At 43.1% G+C, this 19,012-nt stretch overlaps 1 protein-coding gene across 2 annotated transcripts in view; it reads left to right on the top strand.

Moving 5' to 3' along the window:
* Positions 1-18,754, top strand: part of LOC147440650 (uncharacterized) — a 33,971-nt gene extending 15,217 nt beyond the window's left edge. Inside the window, exon 2 of one of the 2 annotated variants that reach the window (XR_015184274.1) lies at positions 18,578-18,754. The gene's annotated coding sequence lies outside the window, so the exon portion shown is untranslated. Of the gene's footprint in view, positions 1-9,498; positions 10,222-18,577 lie in introns of those variants that run through there. The other variant, XR_015184273.1, reaches the window with a different exon arrangement.
* The last annotated feature ends 258 nt before the right edge of the window (positions 18,755-19,012 follow it).

Below are 19,012 nucleotides of genomic sequence, written 5' to 3'. Positions count from 1 at the left end.
GACAGTGTGCAGGTGACTCAAGTAGTCGCAAAGGACAGCGAGTACATAACGGATCATGACGCATAGTAGCTAGCCAAGTCCCAACTGGAAGTCCTGCATGTGCAATCATCCACATGAAAAAAGAAATACGACGAGCCGCATGTAAATCCTAGATGGCTGACCAAAACTGCTGTAGATAGGCATGGGAGAGACCTGAATGTAACTAGAAACGCATACGAGTGGACTGCTTTGGTTGCTGTCTCATCAATGCTAACCTTCCAATCCTGACAGTGTACTCAAAGAATGATACAGGTGCACCGATGTGGAAGTCTTGTTCTCCTTCGGCTTTCCCTTGTTGTGCTTCATCTCCTGTGCGAGAGCAATCGCTACCGCCTTGTTGAGATCGATTGGATCGAGTATCTCGACATCGTACTTGATATACTCGTCCAATCCAAAGAGAAAAGCCTCTTTGCGCTCATCATCCGACATGCGTAATTGGGTACCTAGCTGCAAAACACGATTAGAAAAAGACATAACCGGCATACCATTTTGCTTGAGAGCGTGCCAATCGTCCTTCAATCGTGCGAGGTACTGAGGTGGCATAAACCGCGCCTTGAGCTCGTCTTGGAAATCAGCCCAACTAAAAGAGGGGCGTGAAATCGTCGGCTGCCTCTAGGTGCGCGGCTAGCTGTGCCTCTTGCCATGCGTGGTACCAATTAACGGCATCACCGGCAAGGTACATAGCTGCCGTCAAAACTTTGCTATTTTTTGTCTTCTTAGTTGTCGCAAAATAAGCATTAAATTGATGCAGCCAAGAATGAACAACTGTGGCATCCATCTTACCGTCATACTTACTGAAAATCAACTTTTCTGTAACCGGATGGTTGGAATCCGCGTCGTGGCTTGCGCCACTTGACGAACTCCTACGATCTTTGGGTGGTTCGGCTTCGAGGCTAAGACTTGGGCAAGCAATTCTTGAGTGCGTAGCTCTTGTCAAGCTTCACGCTCGGCCTCCAAAGGTGCGGCTCGTGCTGTCGCTTCCTCCTTCCTTATTTCTTTTCTTTCTTTTCTTGCGTCGCGCTCGCGTTCTAAAGCAATGCGATTTTCTTCTTGTTGTGCTGCATATCTTGCGTTTCTTTCGTCGTGCTCGCGGTCCTTGGCTTCTTGGTCTGCGGCCATTCTTGCAATTCTGTCGTCGCGTTCACGGTCTCTTTTGTCGCGCTCACGATCCTGAGCAAGGCGACTTGCTTCTTGTCTATCCATCATGGCCATCATCTGCTTGACCATTTCCTCCATAGGGTTTGGTAGACTTGGTGGAGTAGATGGCGAAGGGGGAGGGTTGAAGAAATCATCTCCGGGTGGCGACGAGTCTTCATCGCCTCTCTCATGCTCATCACCTGTATGCGAAGTATCCATTCTTCTTCGGGTGACGACCATGCACTATAATCTTGGGTTCAGGAACTTGGGTTCTTGAGGTCCTTGATTCGTGAGAATCTTGGGTTCTTGAGGTTCTTGAGTCTTGAGGGTCTTGGGTTCTTGAGGTTCTTGAGGTTTTCTTGCGCTTGCAAATCACGTTGGAGAAGGATCTTTTCTTCACCCGAGTTTTACTCCTTTCTGCGGGCGCACCCCTTGCGGCCTTGCACTCACACCAAGGTTGCTTTTTCCCACCTCACGTCGATTGGCCGGCCGCTAAGTGCTCGGTTCGCTCTCAATGAGTGAAAAGAGACACAAGGGGAGGCTGGACAAGCCCTTTCTTGGGATTCTTGTCACTCTTCAACAAAACACGATTAGGAATCGCCACGCCGAAGTAAACTTGGGTTCGTGCGACCGCAACAAGCATTGTGGTTCTTTCCTTGAGTAATGCAGAACACTTCCAAAGCTCTGATACCAATGTAAGGTGCAACGGAAGGAATGTTGTACTCTCTCAAGATTAGTGATCTTTATTGCTCAAGGTTCCTTTTAGTTCTTAGGGAAAGAGAGAGCTTTCCGTCTTATGGAGAGTGCTATGATCACGAACAAAGTGAGTGGATGTTGTGCGTGCAAGTGAATGAGACTGAGAGAAGGAGAGAGAAGAGATACGACACCCGAGAGATTGTAAAACCCTCCTCCGAAGGCCCCACTCTCGCCGGCGAGAGTGGTCTACTTTGATTGCACAAAGGTGTACAATGCGAATGCAATGGATTGATGCAATGGGACTATGCCGGTGATGACGACGGCGACTTCGTGGCTGAAAACTGTGGTCTTCTAACTGTTGTTTTCGGGTCTGTTTTGGTGGCTGAAAATGACTGTTTTGGCTGTGTTTTCTTGGCTGAAAATGGGGGGGTCTTTCTGCAACCAACTTGGGGCGGTTCTGCTGCGATTCGTATGCTGAAAACTTGCGTCTTTCAAGGCTGAATTTGCTGATAAAAAAACGCTGAGATGACTGTTCCCAAAACGCTGAACTGGGGCAGAGGTTGGCTGGCGTTTTTGCAAATGAAAACGCTGCTGAAGCTGTAGCGTTTTTGTAATGAAAACGCTGGTTGAATGGTGCTGTGGGGATCTGCTATGGTTGGGCTGCTTCTGCTAAACGCCAAGGCTGAAATAACCAAAAACGCTAGAAGGTTGATTCTGCAGAACGCTGGAGAAGCTGGATTTGCTAGCGATGGTGCTGCGGGGGGGTACTGCTGAGAAGTTGCCTGTTGAGCGGGAAGCTCCTGCTGCCTCTTCTGAGAGAAAGTGCTAACTTGGGTTTGCTTATATATTAACTTAGCAAAATTGCCCTACCTACTTTTGTTGGAAAGTCACTTCAAAATAATAAGTGAAAATACCAATAAATAGGAAAATAGGCTAAATGCACTGGAAAATTCCCCTAACTGATACTAATGGATTCTGATGGGAATTCCGATGATCATGTTGTGTGCAACCGGAGGATATGCATCTATGCTAAGTGACTGGTCATGCACGGTCTACGAATAGACTCACAAAAGTGCCAGATCACTACTAATCTAGACTGACTGGACTGACTGACCCCTGCTGTGGTGTAGCTCGTCCACGGACACATATGTTTGGGATGTGTCACGTGACATGTAGGCCACGGAAACGTCGATGTTGTTGGCTATGCGCGCAATGTAAGCCACATACACAGAGTAATAAAAATGTGGTGATCGATGCCTATTTTCGATTGCACAATTCCCGCCCATATTCCCACTCTCACTAGAAAGAAGGCCCTTGCTTGCACATCACATATGCTCAAGATGCAATAGCACTACTTCTTGAGGACGTTATTCGACTCATTGCCATTGTTGAGCAACCGCATTGTTCTCAACACGCGATGCTCTCAATCGCTTAATATAAACATAATATCTATACTGTCTACAATAGAGGGAGGGATTCTGACTCCCTCCCCGGCCACGTGGTGCAAGGAGCTTTGTTCGGTGGTGTTCTCTGCAACCTTCGCAATCAGAGGTAGACAAAGGGACAAGGAGCCGTGTTAACCAACGTTAGAAAAAGAGAGACAGAAAGAGAGAGGCGGCTCAAGGACCCGGGGCTAGAAAAAATACATTTTCCCTAACCGAAGAAACTAATGGCAAACTTGAAATTTCAAGTCGAGCTCATAGTGGGAAAAGAGCCCTTCGAGCATCAGTAGTCGGAGGCCGTAGAGAAGCTTTTAGGGCAGGTGTCTAGGCTATCTCCCTCAATGTCTCGCATACGACTGTCAACATAGCGTAGCCTATGGCGCTAGCGGCTACGCTCTTGCTCTCTTCCACCTCTTATTACTTATGTGCTTGATTAGGTTACCCTAGCCGATTGCACATGCAGATCTTTAACCTCCTAGCTTGAATACGAGCATCATGAGCAGGCAATGGCGATGCTACAACAAGCCCTACAACCAGAGTAGTCCGATAGCGAGTATAAAAGTCTGCTTTCGCCAAGCTCTCTCTCTCTCTCCATGCCGTCATTTTATGGGTATAATTAATTCCCTTCCATGATGAAGAAAGATCTTCTTTTTCCTGCACAATGGACCATGGACAGATCTTGGCTCTCTCTCTCTCTCTCTCTCTCTCTCTCTCTCTCTCTCTCTCTGTGGATACATTTTCCCTAACCGAAGAAAATAAAGGCAAACTTGAAATTTCCAGTTGAGCTCAGAGAGTCAGAGCCCTTTGAACACCAGCAGTAGGAGGACGTCGAGCAGCTTTTAGGACAGGTGCCTAGGCTGTCTCCCTCAATGCCTCGCAAATGGCTGTCAACGTATAGTAGCCTACGGCGCTACGCTCCTGCTCTCTTCCGCCTGAGATTACTAATGTGCTTTATTAGGTTACTCTAGAGTCTAGCCGTCTGCACATGTAGATTTGTAACCTCCTCTGAAGTCTGTTGTGATGCTTGCTCATCTGAATGCCAAGTATGTAGTCTAAAGAAATCAATGATCTCTCTTTGTGAGTGTCTCCTATTGTTTGGTCTCCTCGAGAGGCTCTCCCTACGTAAACGCAACTCCAATAAAAATAGCCCAAGGCATCTCTGATCCTGTTATCTCATAACTTTGGCCAGTGGTCCAAAACCCTCTTTGAATAGGCAGTGGAAGCAAGGGGTTTGAGGGTAAGAGCGGCCATGCTGCCGCCGGAGGCGGCGCCGTTTTATTGGTCCTTTTTATTCACTTGCATCAGTCCAACAATTGCCTACTATTGCTTCTAAGCACCATTGATGATTCTCAGACTTTTAATGACTCCTCGTGCATTTGACTCGTCAACAAATCTTTCTTAAATATTAACGGGTTGCAACATAAGTGTTACTTATGTGTTTATGAGTTGCAACATCACATTTATCTAAGCCAAGTGCACTACAAGGAAAACAACCATGTTCAACAAGAACCGACAATCTCATGCGTAAGTCCCTCACAAACATGAAGCAAGCCTATGGCTTAGGAAAAATAAAATCCATGGCTTTTGAAACATTGCGGTTGCATGACCTCGACAACATCATAGTCTTGCGGGCAAACCAATACATTTTTTATGCTCTCTCTCTCTCTCTCTCTCTCTCTCTCACACACACACACACACACACACACACACACACACACACACACACAAAACACTTTGATATCATATTATTTTGAAGTATTCAGAAAAACTTCAAACATCTACAGGTCGAGCGAAATAAAAGCGTTCTCTGCTCGTTGTCTCTCTGCTTTCGTCCGTGGTCGCTTCGTCTGTGGTGTGCTTTCTAAGGACGACAAAGTGCAGTTATGATATCGGAGTGGTTGAAGCAAGAGGCTTCTAAACTTTGTGTAGAGAGGGGATCTTTGCAATGGTTCATGCAGGAAGACGCTCAGACAGTCTTAAATTTGTCACCCTTTTAGAACTTTTAGAGCAACTTGCAGAGATTTTAGGCATGTCAGGCAAACAAGCATTCCGATCTGTCATGGAGGCTATGGTGTTGTTTTGGGATAAGGTGGGTTCGGAATTGTTTGAACATCAAGAAGCTGAAAGATGCAATAGCTTGATAAGCTATTTAGAGAGCTTGTTGAATGTAGATGTGGATGTATTGCGGAATGTGGGTGTAGTAAATTGGGAAAATGCATTTTTTGCACCAAGTTTGCAGTCAAGATCACCATACTTGCTTTCAAGGTTAGATCTGTATGCAGAACAATGGGATGGAGGGTTGTCGTGGCAGTCTCCACTAATAGTCGTTGTACAGAGTAGCGAATGGGAGAAGTTAGGAGCAATCTGTGACTTACGATTTTATGGTGTCTTTATTGTGTATTGTTCATTCTTGAAAGCCGAATATACAGGGTACCTTAAGCGGAGTGTCTTGGCTAAGTGCTTTGATGTCAATATAAGTGTCGGCGTTGTAGCTGCTTATCTACGCATTAGTTTAAAAATTCTTAGAGAGAGTCAATTGATTGCCGAGCAATGGTTGGAAACTCAAATCCGTGATGATCACAATACTATTGACGTATCTATTTGCAATCGTTTCAATGCCATACATCCAAACATGGAGAAATATACAAATTTACAACTCCAAGCGTGTTTATTGGATGCTTTACATCAAGTACATGAAAGGAGGAGAGACGTCTTAAGGAAGGAAGGGCATTTGAAGATGGTCTTTGCCAAAGTTGATTAAGACCGAAGTTTAAAAACAAAGACTATCTTCAAATTCCCTCCTTCATTAAGACATCTCTCCTCCTTTCATGTACTTGATATGAAGCATCCAATGAACACGCTTGGAGTTGTAAATCTGTATATCTCTCTATGTTTGGATGTATGGCATTGAAGCGATTGCAAAAAGATGCGCCAATAGTATTGTGATCATCACGGATTTGAGTTTCCAACCATTGCTCGGCTGTCAATTGACTCTCTTTAAGAATTTCTAAACTAGCATATAGATAGGTAGCTACAACCCCGACACTTATATTGCCTTCAAAGCACTTAGCCAAGATACTTCGCTTAAGGTATCCTCTATATACGGCTTTCAAAAATAAACAATACACAATAAAGACACCATAAAATCGTAAGTCACAGATTGCTCTTGACTTTCCCATCTGCTACTTTGTACAACGGTTGTTAGTGGAGCCTGCCACGACAAACCTCCATCCCATTGTTCTGCATACAGATCTAACTTTATATGGCGATCTTGACTGCAAACTTGGTGCAAAAAATGCATTTTTCCAATCTACTGCACCCGCATTCCGCAATACATTCACATCCACATTCAACAAGCTCTCTAAATAGATTATCAAGCTATTGCATCCTTTAGCTTCTTGATGTTCAAACAACTCCGGACCCACCTTATCCTAAAACAACGCCATAGCCTCTATGACAGATCGACGTGCTTGTTTGTTTGACATGCATGAAATCTCTGCAAGTTGCTCTAAAAGTTTTTAAAGGGTGACAAATTTAAGTTTGTCTGGAGCGTCTTCTTGCGTGGGCCTTTGCAAAGATCCCCTCTCTGCACAAAGTTTAGAAGCCCCTTGCTTTAACCACTCCGGTATCATAACTACACTTTGCCGTTCTTAGAAAGCACATCATAAACGAAGCGACCACGGACGAAAGCCAGAGAGACAACGAGCAGAGAGCGCTTTTATTTCGCTCGACCTGTAGATGTTTGAAGTTTTTCAAAATACTCAGATTGCGTATCACAAGACGGGCACCACGTGTCAATAGAAAAGAACAGACTGAACAAACTTTTAGCACTTCAATAACAAGTGAACTGAAAGAGAGACGACACGCAACACGGAGTCGTGGAATTCCACCCCAGAGAGTATTGGCCCCAAACGTTGGCGCCCCTTTTGGTATTTTTTTATATTGCATCAACACAGTACAAGCCGGTACTCCAGACTCTACACCTTCTCCAAGAAGCATGCCAAAGAATGAGCCATAGCCTCATATTTAAAGGCCCTTGGCCTATAAAGCAGTTACAGTGAAAAGCTTCAAGCTCAAAAGCATCTGGTCCAAAAGCAATACCAAAAAGCTGCCATCGTAAATCACGGAAATCTTTACAATCTTGCCATGTGAGCATTGCCAGCGTAAAAAAGGGAAATCCGTACAGATTTGCCACGTCAGCAATGAACGGAATTTTCAAAAATTTGCCACGTCATCAATTTTTGGCTTTCTGTGGATCCTGCTTTATTTTAATCCTTTATGTCACTTGGGGCCCCATCGGACAAGGTCCCCATAAGTTGGGTGGACTTGTTCTTCTGTTACTTGTTCTTCTTAGGGTTTAGATCCCTCGGTCAACATTTGTAAGTTGGCTCCCTTCTTTAGGGCTTTGACACGTCAGCAGTTTGTGACACTGCGCAAGAAGAGAAGAGTGCTTTTCCACTCAAGAACTACACAATGGGAGTGGCGGATGTGCCTGTGTAAAGCCTCTGGCTCACACCTAAGATGTGGGTTGCTTGCACTTTTTGCTGCAAATTCAGTCCTTCTCTCCTGTTGATTGGATGTGCACAAAACTTTCTACCCATGGGCGGACTTACCAGCTCGGAACACCTACGGAGGTATTTGGGCATGAGTCAGCAAGCCAGCTCGATGTGTTGCGGGTTGTTAATGTGCAGTCTGAATGGGTGAGCGAAGGGCGAGTCATTCGATTGGTTCAACTAAGGAAAAATAGCATGGGCAGCGGCAGTCTGAACTAGGTGTGGGACAAGGTTAGACTGTGCAAGGCTGGGGCACTTTATTTAGGAGCCATCATCCAATCAAAAGAGGGGCTGGAGAATTGCTGGTTCACACTACATGGAGCCCAGCTGCGCTAGCTGCCCTGTTGGCATGCTGAGTCACGCCCAGCTACCCTTCCTCTTTTTCCGGCCTCCCCTCCCCGCTCGTACTCTACCTCATCGAGGGGCAGCCAATCAGAATGCACCTCTGGATACTCCTACCGCCTCTGAATAGTCTTAGGTCAAGATCGCCATGCTTGCTTTCAAGGTTAGATCTGTATGTAGAACAATGGGATAAAGGGTTGTCATGGCAGGCTCCACTAACAGCCGTTGTACAGAGTAGCGGATGGGGGAATCACGAGCAATCTGTAACTTATGATTTTATGGTGTCTTTATTGTGTATTGTTCATTCTTGAAAGCCGAATATACAGGATATCCTAAGCGGAGTGTCTTGGCTAAGTGCTTTGATGGCAATATAATTGTCGGCATTGATGATCACAATACTATTGGTACATCTATTTGCAATCGCTTCAATGCCATATATTCAAGCATGGAGAAATATACAGATTTACAACTCCAAGCGTGTTTATTGGATGCTTTATATCAAGTACATGAAAGATCCTATTCACTTGATAGGAAAAGCGGACATATTTGCTAGTTCAGGTCATCCATTGTGCAAGAGCGCACTTATGTGCAGAGAGCTCTTCATGAATGGAAGACCTTTGTGGGCTGTGCACTACAGAAATTCAAGGTCAAGTGCACAAAATAAAGAGGTCAGCGAAGCAACTACTGAAACAACAAAGTTGAAAGAATTGGTTTGATTTGCTTCTTGGAAACTTCTTGGTGGAAAGGGACTCATACTTTCTGAACTTACGAAGCAGGATGCAGCCAGCTGTTTTCATGGCTTGTATTGGACCCCAAGTTCTCTCGTGCTCTTTCTTAGCGCAAGGCCTGTGGCTGGTCACACGGCCACTTGCATTGGCACAGCAGATCACAGGCGAAGGGTTCTACTGATGGCTGTGAGTGAGGCGGTTTTGGGGGAGGCTGCTGCATGCATACTTCATCAGATTGGCTTTTTACAGCGTGCGTTAGAGTATTTAGCAGAGCTCGTCACTGAAGGATTAGTATTAGAGGGAGTACGAGACGAGCTCGTACTAAGAATGCTATTGTTATTATGCATGCACAAGTGTGCTCTTCAGCAAGGAGCTGACTTTTACACTGGAAGTGTGACAAGTCAAGAGTTTTTGCAAACAATGTTTGGCCGAGAGTGGGGTGCAAGTAGGTGTGAATCAGAGTTTCTTGATGCTACTGTATGCTTTAATCACTTTGTGCCGCTGGCCCACAGCGTGAATCTAACTATGGAAATGGTGAATCTAACTATGGAAAGGCTGCAGACATTTCTTAGTCATGGGGATGCAATTATTTATCCACGGGGAGAATTTTTGCGTTGGATGCCGGAATTCGTTGGGCAAAATTTGATAGCCAAGGGCAAGCAGTAACTTGTGGGATTTTGAAGCTCCAGGTTAAAAACCGCTTGCACTTAAGTAGTGGACAAGCTTCTGAGGCCTGGCATAAGCTAAAATTACGCCAAAAGATTCAATTTCCTAATCAAGGTCGATCGCCGATGGTCATCATGAATCTGGGTGACACTGACCATGTATTGGATCAAGAAGAGACTGCAAGTGCAGCTTTTGGTATTTCAGCTAAAATGTATCCATTCTTGGATCAAAAGATAGTGGATGCTCTCATGCAACTCTTGAAGGCAGAGAGGGATATGCAAGGTGTTGTGACTCCACAAGAATGTCAGCTTGTCAAAGATATGGCCGTGCTGTCACTTTAATACTTAGATCTATGTGAGCATGAATTTGTGCTGGATCAGTAGAAATCTGCAACCCCAGCGTTCACGTGCTGTTAGCAACCATGTGTCTTCTTGTTCGATCATGTGCTGTTAGCAATCATGTATCTTTTGGGTATCTAAAACATCATGTCCTTGTTTTTCTGTCCTTTTTTTTTTGAGGGAGTGGGGTTGTGCACAGATAACTTCAGTTTCTTATCTCATAAGTTCACTGAAGTTTTTGATGAATATGGTTCTCACTATGTAGCTTCTGGCTGGTGGTTTTATTCTGATAGTATCAGACAGGTAAGGAGTTTGCTCATGAATCTTTTGTGGAGTGGTGGGTATGGTTAAGCTGACACCAGAGACCAGAGCTAGAGTATCTTAAGACATCATTAGGCTTCCAACAGACCAATGAATTCTAGACATCTTGGATCCCGACCTTGGTAGCAAAGCTAACCTAGTCAAGCCTGTAGTAAAAGACTCGACTTTAAGGGATCATCCATGGAAGCATTGTGTGTTAAGTGCCATGTGGCGATTCTCATCAGTGTAATGCTGAAAGTCTTATCAAGATGTGGCACACAGGATTTCCACAACAAGCATCTGGCCCTAGACTCACTTTATCTCAGAGGATAATGCGCCAGATACTCATGAGGCACTTTTTGCTTTGCATCATGATTGTGAACCTGGTGCACACAAATGATTACAGGACCCAGCAATCCTCCGACATTTTAATTTTGATGGACTCCCATGGGATAATATGAACATGAAACCTCTCTTCTTCAAACAAGCATGCTTTTTTGCTGCTACATGAACCGTAAAGTCTAGATCTGAAGGAGTGCACGCTGGCATCAGACTCTACTTTTGAGAAACCAATGCCAAGGTAAACTTAGCGAACTTCATAATAAACTTAGTACAAAACATTTCAAAAGCATGCTTTACAGTTTTAAAATTTCCCACACCCGAGGACTTACCCATTAGGCAATGGTGCCAATGTAATCCCATGTATTTTTGAAGTTCCGTCCTCTCCATTCCATTTGCTATATGCCTGGAACTTAAATGTTTGGAACTTCTTTCTCAATTGATGTGGGTCCGCTAGAGTTGTGATAAGTTCCCCTCTTTGCATTTTTTTGGCTACCCCATAGAATTTTATGAGTTGCTCTATGGCAACACGTCCAAAATTCTTCGAGTATTTTCTAAAGTCTTTTGAAGGGGGTGCAGCAAGAAGGAGAAAGAATTTTAAAATGAGCTTTGATGGAATTGTCATCAAACCTCTCCCTCATGCTCTCAATGATTTGCATTTTGAAAGCCTTTTGAAAGTTTATTGGCAAGCTCTAGATCAGTGCCATTCATTATTACGTGTAAGCTTAATGCTTCTAAAATTTGAACCTATTATAGAAGATTTTAATTTAAACAGAAATTCTTTGGATGGTGCATAGTCTGGATTTTGGTTAAAAATTGGCATTTGGGCGCTCTCTATATGTAAGATCACTATATTAAGGCTCTTTTTCTAAAACCCTTATTTTGTGAATTTCTAGGAATATAATGAGCCCTTTTCTTTTAATTTCTATAAATTCTTTTGAGGTTTTGAAAAGATATATCCTTACGTAAATTTATTAAGACCTTGGTGGGTCCTCTATCCCAAGGCCTTATAACACCATGAAAGGTGAGGAGAGTTGCAAGGATCGAGGTAGATTGAGAGGAAGAAGAAGTATCATATGAGAAAGAAGTATGGCGTCTAATACTTCTACTTTCAAGAGAGCTTCTCTCTTGCATAGCTAGCATACATAGCATAATAGAGAATAGAGGAGATAAGCTTGCAATCGAACATGAGTTGTTGATGAAGGCACCATGGATTCTCTACGCCAAGAAGCTCTCACCTTGAGAGAGTAGTGAGTGTGTATGAGAGAAAGCATGAATGCTCAAGCCAATACACCAAAGAGAGAGAGAGAGGGGGTTCGAAAATCCCTTGGAGGGCAAGATTGCACCCTATTGGACCCCACTTTACCACTAGACAATGAGAGGCCTCCTCCCCCTTGAGCATGTGTGATAGCATTGTGACAAGTGTCCTCCTTTCCTTGTTGACATGGTAAGCTGGCCTTGCTTAAGCTAGCCCCTTGCTTGATGGGAAACTCAATGCTACACATGACAAGTATCCTAGATACTTTGGGGAGTGGGTGAGGCTATAGACACTTGGATCAATGCACTTAGATAGGCCTACAATTGAGGGTTTGAATTCTTTGAGGTGTCCTTGGGTATGGCCTAGCCCACACAACCTTGAGACCATAATGCACATAAACCTTATTATGCAATTATCTAATCATGCAAGAAGCTTTTCCGTGAATGCTTGATTAGGCATGCTTATGAGACATGGCTAATCCAAATCCTAGACCAATCACATTTAAAAGGATTTTATATTTCTTATACGGAAAACCGGGTAAGCTAGCCCCCTGGTTAAATGCACAAACATGGAACTTTACCTTCACCTTTCAAAGCTCTCTTGTGTAACTTATTGTACAGTCTCTTGGAGGCATGTGAAGCTTGCCCTCGGCCTTTTAGCTTCATTGGAATCCCTAAAGATTCCCCTTTTAAAATACCCAGGCTATGCTCTCATTTTTTCTGCTTGTGACTGTGACTAGACCAAAGCCAATAACCTTTATAACCCTTTAACCTTGGTCCTGGCATCGTCCCTTCTTAAATGACCGATTTAAGATGAGGAAAACATTTGGGAAAGTTAGAAAGATAAATTTTAGTGATAGCTTTTTAAAGTTGGAGTTCATTAAAAGTTAAAAAATTAGCAGTAATTTATTTTGGCTATGTAAATCAGGTGGCATCAACCTAGGATGAGCAGAATGATGGAACAAGAACTCGTCCATAGTCGATGCTAACCAGTATGTAATTGCGAGCATTAAAGAAAATTTCTATGCAAATTTTTAAAACGCAGCTCGGACACATTAACTTAAAAACCTGTGCAAGAGCAGAAGTTGTGAGCAGACATATCAAACCACATGGATTGGGATGGATAGAGTGAGACAACATTTGAAGAAATTATAATAAATAATGATAGTTTTTAAATCAAAAGGTCAAAAAAGCTATGTAAAGCATGCATGCAATGACAAAATTAGGCTTAACGCTATTGTGTGCTATGTATGTACTTAGCATGTGTCTTACTAGTACACAAGATACACATAGAAGAGCTGATCTAAAGCTAAAAAGGTTGATTGGACCACACTCACACACTCAATTATACACAAAGTAGTAGCGATCCCTCTCCTCCCTCCTGGGCTTGCCACGACACTAAGTAACACATACCATTAAAGAGAGGGGGGTGATGGGATCGACGGCCCGGAAGTGGACGCGAGAAGCCCGAGGCGGATTAAACCCGGACGCGCGAGAATTTGAGGTAAGTCGACGCGAAAAATTAGGCCGGCGTCGACTCGATTTGAACCTAGGGCCTCGTTGCCCAAATTTGAGATGCATGGGGTATCCATCCCACCTGCGCGCGCATGTTGCTACCATGGCCCGTTTTTTTGGGTTTTATTATTAAAACATAGGCGTTGCCCGGGTTTAGTCTGTGGCCGGGTTTAGTTTTTAAGTGCCCATCTACGGTTGCGATCTCCCCGATTTTTGTGCGCGCACTTCTCTGCCCTCGATCCCCTTACCCCCCTCTTTCTCTCCCTCTTCAAAAACTCTCATCCATCTCCTCTCTTATGAAGAAGAAGAAGTTGCAAAGACCAGGGTTGATCGAAAGCGGTAGCAACCCTCTCTTCAACAGAAGCAACCAAGCATCTACAAGTAAAAGAGTCTAATTTTCGCAAATTCTGAAACACAATAATGTATTACTTAATCATCAAGCTTGTAGCTTCCATAGCTACACCTGTATGCAAAGATAGCCCTTGTGTAGGCAATTACCACTTCACCGATTGTATATAGGACTTTAGCAATCACATTATCACTCTCTCCAATCATGGTTTAATTATTGCATATGAATATGCATGAAGATCATGAAGAGTTCTTGCATGATTACCTTAAATTGCTCTCACGTTATCCATCGGCCTAGTTGTGTAGGAATACTTCAATTCAAATCATTCCTAAAGACTTCGAATTGGATCAAACTCTGTTATTTGGAGATGGTGGGTCAAATTCCACATAAAAATGGGTCTTTTCCCTAAAATACAGTGTACTATAAATTTATGTAGCAGTAGCCAGGGCTAGAAAAAAACATTCTTCCTAACCGAAGAAAATAAGGGGAAACTTGAAACTTTCGTGGTTTTTAGGTCAAAATTTGAAGCTTCTGCAGGTAATTACACTAAAACTTGTGAAAATTTCCCGGTTTCCTTCAAGGCAAGCTCAAAATCTAACCTGGATTTTAGGATTTCTGTAGCAGTAGCCTAATTAGTCAACTTTGCACCCTTATAGCTTGAATTAGAAAATAGGTATGATCTAAGTGATATGAGAGAATGTTAGTATATATGTATGGGTTGAAGTCTTTATGCTGAGGTCACCATACTATACATAAGAGGGGTCACCATACTATAATAAGACACATGCTATGCAAGCGTCCCAAAACTGAAGGTATACAATGTCTCTACACCTAGGAGATTGTCCAAGTATGAGATTGCTTCAAAGAAGGACTAGGGTAAAGGCGCCAACTTAAGGACACTCAAATTGTGTAGAGCCTACGATGAGCTATGCTTGGTAGATTTGAGCAACTTCGGGTTTCTCAGATGGACGGCAATGAGATCTTCCACCACAAGTTGTGATTGTTGCATGCGATGACCGTTGACTGCATTTTGATATGCGTTCACAGAATCGATGCAAAAGCAGCGAGTTGAAGCAAACTGGACAACCTTGCTCCAAAACAAGTACAACTTTGCTCGAGTATCGAACGTATACCCATCGATGCCATGTAAGATTTTGTTGTCCACTTACTCACGCCGGCTCGTGTGCATTGTGGGGGAGGGTAAGGTTTATAAACGGAGCTTGTCCTTTTATTGGCGCCTTTACCCTATACTCTAGGCAAACCCAATGACCAAACTCTCTTAGGGAACAAATTTATACACTAATATGACTTCATAACCAAAAATTAGCATGATTGGACCAATTCATATGAGGGTAATCTCAAATCCTAAAAATCTATGAGCTGCTGGACTAGCCAAATTAGTAAGCAATTTTTATGAAATTATTAACAAAAAATAGTACAAAGTTATTTTAGATTTGATTTTAAACCTTGACTAAACTTGAATTTATGTCTCTAATTGAATGTATGACTTGAATGACGCTTGATCTCAAAAATCTTCTTTTGTTGTAGTTTTAGAGATAAGTGCCAAGTATTGTAGGTGTGAGACCTAATCCGAGATGCGTTTACATGAGGCTAAGGGCCAATGTTCGGGAAAGGTGTGCCTCAGCTTAGCCTTGAGCCAATTGAAAATCAAGATTAATCGGTTGCAAATGATGGCAAAGGGAAGAAAAATCGGTAAAATATACAAGAAAATATTCAAAAATCCTTCAAATTTGGAAATTTCTAGTAGTATTTCCTGCCCGAAGAGGAAACCTGGCTGCGAAGGAAAAAAGACTTTCCCGAACACTGCTAAGGACTGAAATGGTTTTATCTTTGAGTTGGAGTCTATTCATATTCTGATATATTATATGACTAGTTTGATTTAATTCCAAAATACTGTCGTTATGCTACCAAAATTTCTTTGAATTACTTATGAGCCTAATCTTGGTGATGCAAGGAGGAGACCATTCATGTGGTGATTTGAGAAGACGAGTGGTCATCTATGAGTGATTGAAGGTGCATACTAAAATAATTTGTTTCATTGGAAGTTAAGTAGAATGTACTCTAAAAGTGGATCTTGACTTTTGGATCTTGACTTGACCGTGCATGTGTTCCTCAACACTAACACCTAATTTAGGAGGGAGAGGTAATGGGATCAAGGGCGGTGAAGTTGGTGCACGAAGATCGGAGAGATTGCAGCCACAGATGTTTGTTAAAAAACTAAAGCTAGACACGCATTAAACTTGGACAACCTGGGCAATGCATATCAACTCACAATATTACATTGTAAAAACGGTTCTGGATACACAATGTGCGCGCGGATGAGGTGGCTAGCCTTTGTGATCCTAAACTCGGATTGTGTGGTCACGGGTTCAAATCTCGTTGTCGTGCCTCATTTTTCTTGCTGCTAGATTTAGTGTCCCTTATTTTTTCGACAGCGCGCCTCGTTTTTTCTGCTGGCTAGGTTTAGTGAGCCTTGAGATCCCGCCCCCCAACCTCGACCGTCGATCCCATTACTCTTCCTCGCATTTAATGTAGGTGTTACTTAGTGCCAAGGCATGTCTTTGAGAGAGGATATGACTACAATGCTGTTTGTTGTGCATGATCATTGTGAATTGTGGCCATTAGGAAAAATATGAACTAGTCTTGGGCCTTTGGAGTCATTAGGAATTGGCCTATGGGAAGGGAGGAGGGTGAAAGCATGACCGGGTTGTACACTTTTATGGGTTGATTACTAATTTTCAATAGCTGCACCATTAGATGTGGCGTGCGGCAAATTTTTTGCAAATTAATTCTAAATTTGGCGCCAAACAGCTTTATAGATTCTCCTCTTCAAGAGCTATCCAATGATATATCACACGCCTTGGGTTCTTCCATCTTTGTCAAATATATTACAGCTATTAATTTCCCAAATAGTGATGTCCCGGACACAGCTTTGGTGTCTACCCAGTCATGCTTTCACCTAGGAGGGATATCACCAAGTACTTATGAAAGAATAGGCATGTCATAGTGTGTACCCTCATTTCCCTAGTTTTCTTAGGTAGAAACCACAATCTGCACGTCAATACCATGGTTACACTCTGGATGGGTGCCATTGTGTAATGGTTACAAGTGGTCCCCAATTTGAATGGGAGCCTACATATAATTCAAAATTTGAAGTTTGACGGTGGGAATAATTTGAGAAGGAAAATTTTAAAAGAGGACGTCGCATGGGCTCTTTATTACACCTGCAACCTATCGCTATATTATTTTTACATGGTCTTTTAGCATTGAAAGCATAGCCAATGTGGGTTTCATCCATTGGCACATAGAAAAAGGATTGCAAATGGCAATGTGGCATCGCTCAGGGGTCAAGCATATGCATGCACCTAATGAATGAGGTAGCACAGCGCTCCGCCGCTCCTGGGTAGCACTATCATAATGAAAGGAGGCTTTTTGGCTCACCCATGGGAACCCCATCTTACAGAAAGATTTTTTAGAAGTCAAAGGAAAAATGAAGAAAAATTGAAAAGTGAAGAGATAGGTGGATGATGACTAGAGAAGAGGAATCTTCAGTCCCACCTCACGTCCTATTCCTTTACCACCTGGCATTCCACGCACATTTTATCCCACCTATCCTTTTTCCCCTCTCAGTGTCACAAGGGGGGGTCCAACAATTTCCTCCTCTTTCTCTCTCCTCCCTCACATAAAATCTCTCCCTCACGAGCCTTAAAAGAGGGGGGGGGGGGGGGGGGGGGGGGGGGGGGGGTAAAAAAATGACTCGGAATTAAAGAGGGGAGGAAGAACCTTTTTTATTCCCCTCTCCCTCCCACGTAACAATATCTCTCCCTCTCGTTACTAAAATAATAGGAACTAGTATGTGACCCGTGTGTTGCAACGGCCAAGAAAAGCATAGTTATTGGATCTCTCTCTCTCTCTCTCTCTCTCTCTCTCTCTCACACACACACACACACACACACACACACACACACACACACACACACACACACACGTGCGCGCACACATACACACACACACACAGTCATATATAGGTAAGTGTGTATGTGTATTTGCATGCCCACGTTTGAGAATGAAATTGATTTGCTTGGATTCACTCTAGGAAGATAACGACGCCTCTCTCTCTCTCTCTCGCGCACACACACACACACACACGCACATACATAACCAATGTCCCTTTTTGGATTTTTCTTATGTTGTTTAAAATTATGTTCTCTTTCGTGTACACACACATGCACGCACGCTCACACACGTGTGCGCGCACACACGCATACACACACACACGCCTTGGGATAGATGTAAAACATCTATAACTTCTCCAAATATGTGAAGCTAAAGTAGTCGGCTGTAATGGCTCCTAGAAGTTAAAACAACATTGTTAGCCATAGAAGAAGCTTAAATGCATCCAATGCGAAGACGTTGTTCATCCTTGCATCCCCAATGAAGGTCTTTTTGTATTCACCATTGCACCCATTTTAACTTTTTGCTTCAATTCCTACATCACCATCATCACTTGTAGATAAATATCTCTCAATACGTCAGCTCCCATAGTGCTCTAATGTAGAGGGAAGTGCCATTGCTGCTGATGAGGGGGTGAGAGAGAGCATGGAGAAGAATGTGTTCCCTAAGTTTGGACAATGGAATGGGTTCCTACATCTCTCTCTCTCTCTCTCTCTCTCTCTCTCTCTCTCTCTCTCTCACAGACACACACACACACACACCCACACACACACACACACGCGCGCGCGGACACGCATATGCATACATAATATACCAGTAACATATACAAATAATAAATAAAGTGGCACATATGTTGAGGACATGATACCACAATTTTACTAATTAGCTAACTTGACAACAGGGAACTACTTCATTAGCAGACGAATGACAAACAATGATCGGAAGCGGATGGGGACTCCAAGCAGTACATCAAGTTTTCTAATAAAGCCATATGGCTTTTTCTTTGTATAATAAATTCTCATGGAACAAGGCTCTATGGAAAAAATGTACAACATTTTTTAATAAAGCAAAATCCTAGTATTAGAGATATTATTTCATCTGGCTTTGAATTGGTGGAAATGGGATGACTCTAAAGGGCTAAGGTGGTATTTTTAGCAAGCCGGTGAGTGGCTACGCTTACACTAAGGAAATTACATGCACATGGCTAGGTAAGGCACCGAATTCAAAGTACTATAAATGTACTATACTATGTGTGCATTGCATAGCGCAACTCTTGCCCTACGTTCGCTTTCTGAGAATCATGCACAAGTTATGCTTGCAAGCATAACACAAACTG

This window comes from Adiantum capillus-veneris, chromosome 15 (genome assembly GCF_014529385.1).
Source record: "Adiantum capillus-veneris isolate H3 chromosome 15, ASM1452938v2, whole genome shotgun sequence".
Taxonomy (NCBI): domain Eukaryota; kingdom Viridiplantae; phylum Streptophyta; class Polypodiopsida; order Polypodiales; family Pteridaceae; genus Adiantum; species Adiantum capillus-veneris.
Note: the sequence above shows the minus strand (reverse complement) of the source record. Positions and strands in the feature narration are given on the sequence as shown.